General features: G+C 45.3%; 1 pseudogene; it reads left to right on the top strand.

Moving 5' to 3' along the window:
* Positions 1–858, top strand: part of LOC119577258 — a 4379-nt pseudogene extending 3521 nt beyond the window's left edge.
* Positions 859–5000: the final 4142 nt, after the last annotated feature.

Here is a 5000-nt window from a genome sequence, read left to right as displayed (position 1 = left end):
GATATTTATTTATTTATCATATATATATCATCACGTTTGATACATCATCTGTTTATCATCGTTATTATCTTATTATTTGTCTCACTAATGGCCTTACTTCGTCTCGAAGATTCGTTCATCCCGACGGCACTGTTTCGGAAATCAAGTTCGTGGCTGACGAATTCGGGTACCGACCCGTGGGCGCTCTGCTGCCAACACCCCCGCCCATGCCCGCCCATGCCCTCGCCCAAATCGAAGCTGCCAGACTCCAGAGGGAGGAAGCTGCTCGCCTCGGAAGCTGCGAACCAAGGTTTCCCGGGGCGTTCGGAGATAGTTTGGGTGCCTCGAAACGCCGGAGCTTCGATTATGAGATCGAGCGAGGATTGTGTGTTCGTTCTCGGGGGAAATATATATAAAAAAATAGATAAATAAAAGCTGGAAACTCAACGCAGTCTTTGGAATATTCTGATTCGATAAGTTTCTTTTTAAAAATCTAAGCAACTGAGATATAATGCTTATGTTTGCGCGTGTTTTTTTTTTTTCTTTCTTTCTTTTTTTCTTTATTTATGCCTTCAAAAGATACTTGGTGAATCGCCATAGGCCAGGGTCAGTTGCCAATTTTCTTTTTCTTTACAGAGACTGGATGGAATAGACACATGATTCTCTCTGCTCTGTCAATATTGCAAATACATCCTTTTCATCTGCAACGTTGCAGTGCACGCCCTCTGAGATTACCTCTTAGACCTCGTCATTAGGGAAATGTCTTCTTCAAGTTATGTGTCTGTACAAATGTGTATTTGTGTGTGTGTATAAATAGTACACACACACGCACCACACACACACACACACACACACACACACACACACACACACACACACACACACACACACACACACACACACACACACACACACACACACACACACACAACATATATATACATGTGTGTGTGTGTGTGTGTGTGTATATGCATGTGTGTGCGTACATAGTATGAGTCCAAAGATCGTAAAGTGTGTACCTATCACAGGCTCAGAAGCCAAACCCTAGCTTTATATTTCCGTTCCACTGTGTGTGGATTTATCAAAGGGCCAGTTTGTTTACACGTGTATCTTTATCAATAACTATCTACAGGTTTTATGTCTGGATAGAGAAAGGTGTACAGAAATGTGTGTTTTTATCTGTTTATGAATACATGCAAAAGCTTATGCAAGCAGTTATATTTACCTTTTTTTTTTTTTTTTTTTTTTTTTTTTTTGAGAGAGAGAGAGAGAGAGAGAGAGAGATGTAGAATTTTTCTTTTCTTTTCTTTTTCTTTTTCATTCCGTGATTTTTTAAGATGTAATATGCATTTTCGGTCAATTAAAACATGTCATGAGATATTATTTCTACATCTTTTATTAACCATACATATTCACCGATTCTGGAAACTATAATCGTTACAAAACGTGTTATTAACTCTAATGCGTGGCCTTGGTTCGTTGCATGTTATATCCTATGCAACAGTAATACGAGTCATTAATTGTCTTTGTCCTGCACCGAAGTAATTATAACCCAGTTAAAATTATCTCACTTGCAGTTGCACAAAACCTACTTTTCACTACTGTCATCTATTCATCAGTATCCCCCAACCCCTAATACATAAAAAATACGCACGTAACCCCCTCACCCCCATCGTAATAATAAAAACAATAATTCACATGCTGTTTTTCTACCTTTCTTAACCACCCCACCCCGCCCCCTTTACTCCCCCCCCCAAACAGCTCGATTTCGCCGGAATAAAGTCTCTATAAAGCCTGAAGTTTCCATAAAGCATATTATCTTGGAGACAGTTCAGTTGCTCGAGTTGTTTATTCATGGATGAAAGCGTAAATTTCATTAATAAATGAGCAGGTGTTTTCCTTTTTTGGAAGGCGGAAGTGGAAGGCAGAGTGAGAAGTTCATTTCGAGAAAAAAAATTAAGTCAGAGGCAGAGGGAGAGTTAGAGAGTTGGAGAGAGAGAGAGGGAGGGAGGGAGGGAGAGGGAGAGAGAGACAGAGACAGAGAAAGAAAGAGAGAGAGAAAGAAAGAGCAGGGGTGTCAATGGGGGGGGGGAGCTGAGGGGCAGTCTCGATCTTTATATATCTTAATACTGCATATTTATATACAGTAATACACTTACTTGATTACCTAAAAAGGTACCACCGGCACTCTCCGTGGAAAGGAACTGGGGACCCTACCATGTACTCACTCCAAGAGCATCACAACATGAAAACTACAATTAAGTATCATGCTGTGACCACGGCGGCTCAGACATGAACCTACAGTTAAAAGAAGAAGAAATACACTTACTACTGGTCGGGCCGCTGCGATGGTCATCACCTCCAGGGAGTAGCCATAGCCATCTCCAGCCGACTTCAACCCTCGGTAGTTGATTTAACATCGGTCGACGAGCGTATTATGACACTGAGACTGAAGCATGCTTTTGGCTTCATGACTCTTATTGCTGTGTATGTTCCTATTCCTATTGATGTTTGCAAGCTCGATGTGAAAGAGGCGTTCTACGCCAAACTCTCATCCGTGGCAAACAATTGCCCTCGGCGAGATATTCGCATTGTTCTGGGCGACTTCAATGCGGTATCCGGCTGTGATCGAGATGGCTACGAGATGTCTGTCGGCCCCCATGGCTCGGGAGCTGATCCCAGCGGCGAGAACAGCCTCCTTCTCCGGGACTTTGCTAGGTCCCAGGTATCAGCACTCCAACCCGCATCGCTGGACATGGTATACAGACACGGGTACAGTAGCCCAACAGATCGACCACATTCTTGTTAGCACGCGGTGGAGGATCCTCCAGAACTGTTGAGTTTACCGGAGTGTTGAGTTCTGTGGCACTGACCATAGGCTGGTTGTGGCTACCCTACGGGTCCACTTCAAAACTCTCCGTCCCTCCAGTGGCCACTCTAGGGTATTTCACTTGGACAGACTGAGGGAGGAGTGTGCCCGTGTGTTAACCATGGCAGTCTCTGATTGATTCACAGAACTTGATAACCTGACAGACCTAATTGCACTGTGGGAGTTCTTCAAGTGCGAATCGCTCAAAGCAGCGCAGGTGTCTGTCCATTGGTGTACACCCGAAGGGAATGCAGAATTCCATCTCCCTGGAGACATTGGAGGCCACTGAAGTGTGTTGCATGGCTTGACTGAATGGCAATCAGGTCTTGCGTCACACTTTGGTGCGTAGGGCTCAGACACTGCTGAGAAGGGCCAAGGTTTACAGGTATCTTGCCGAGGAGGTTGAAGGCCACTTTTTGGTAAATGACCTTCGCCCTGCCTACCAAGCCCTGAGAAAGCTGAACTCTAAGCCCTCCTTGCAGATAACTGCAGTCTGCTCAGTGGATGGACAGATATCTCAGATCATGTTGGGGTTCGTGGGCTGAGTATTTTGAGCAGATGTACTAGGTAGACTACCGTGGCATTACACTGCTCAGCATGCCAAGCAAAGTTTTTGCCCACATTCTTCTGAAACAGATCTGCGACCACCTACTAAGGCACCAGAGACCGGAGCAGTCTGGATTCACTCCTGGCAAATCCACAATAGGCCATATTTTAGCGCTTCTAGTAGTTGTGGAACGCCGCCGTGGTTTCGGTCGTGGGTTGCTTGCAGCCTACATCGACCTCAAGAAGGTGTTTGACTCGGTGCATCAAGAATCGCTATGGGAGATCCTGAGACTCAGGGGAATTCTGACACAGATTATTGGCTTAATAGCAAGCCTATATACCGGGTACTGAAAGTGCTGTAAAGTGTGGTGAGGGCCTGTTAATTCAAGGGTCAGGCAAGGCTGTATCCTTGCACCAACACTTTTCAACACCTGATAATGGGCAGAGTGAAGCAACACTGGGCAATATCAAGGTCTCAGACCTTGACTTTGCTGATGATATTGCTATCCTATTTGAGTCCCTGGAGTCACTGGTGGCGGCTCTTGATGCATTTAGCAACGAGTTAAAGCCCTTAGGGCTAGAGGTCTCCTGGACCAAGACCAAGATTCAGGACTTTGGGGACCTGTTAGGGGAACCCCTTCAGTCAATCCATGCTTGTGGTAAGGACATTGAAGTCACAGAGAGCTTTGCATACCTTGGTAGCGTAGTCCATATCTCTGGGCTGTCAGATCAAGATGTCAGTAGACGGATTGGTCTGGCAACAGGAGCCATGAACTCGATTGGCAACTATGCAGAAGGACCAAGCTACGTGTCTTCAAGACCTTGATACTGCCAGTTTTGCTCTATGGAAGCGAAACCTGGACGCTATCTAGTGCCTTGGAGTCTCGTCTTGATGCCTTTTGTAACAAGTCTCTTTGCTGGATCATGGGGTACAGTTGGCAGGACCACGTGTCCACCCGACGGTTGCACCGCGATATTTGCATGGGACCTGTTACTTGCATAATCTGGGATCGCCAACTCAGGCTATATGGGCACCTAACTCGCTTCCCTGTGGATGACCCTGCCCATCAGGTTGTCTCTTTGCGAGACAATCCTGGGTGGAGGAGGCCCGTGGGATGACCCAGGAGGTCATGTCTTGGGCAGCTCGACGAGACCTGTCGCGAGGAATTAGAGATGGGCCGTGTGCCTGCCTGGAGACCCGCCATGAGGGATCCTCGTGGCTGGAATCGAAGGGTGGATGCGGCCATGTGCCCCTGTCGGCGTTAGCCCCTTGATGATGATTAATACTAGATTTACCTCTTAACCAAAAGGTGCAAGAACAGATGCTTAAACATATATGTATTGTGGATCATATCAGTATCACCAGTTCTACGGTACTGCAACTAGTTATAGAACTACAACGGCAACATATGAATACATTTATATAGATTATCCGTAAATATCAGAAAAAAATATAGAGAGAAATTTAAAAGACAACATAACATTTAGTCAACATGGACTTATCATTAATCCAATAGGCTTTTGTTTATGCCCCCTTGTATACTATTGGAAACAAACTCCCTTCAAGAGAGAGAGAAGAGAGAGAGAGAGAGAAGAGAAGAAGAGA

This window comes from Penaeus monodon, chromosome 9 (genome assembly GCF_015228065.2).
Source record: "Penaeus monodon isolate SGIC_2016 chromosome 9, NSTDA_Pmon_1, whole genome shotgun sequence".
Lineage (NCBI taxonomy): Eukaryota > Metazoa > Arthropoda > Malacostraca > Decapoda > Penaeidae > Penaeus > Penaeus monodon.
This window is presented reverse-complemented; position numbering and strand designations above follow the sequence as displayed.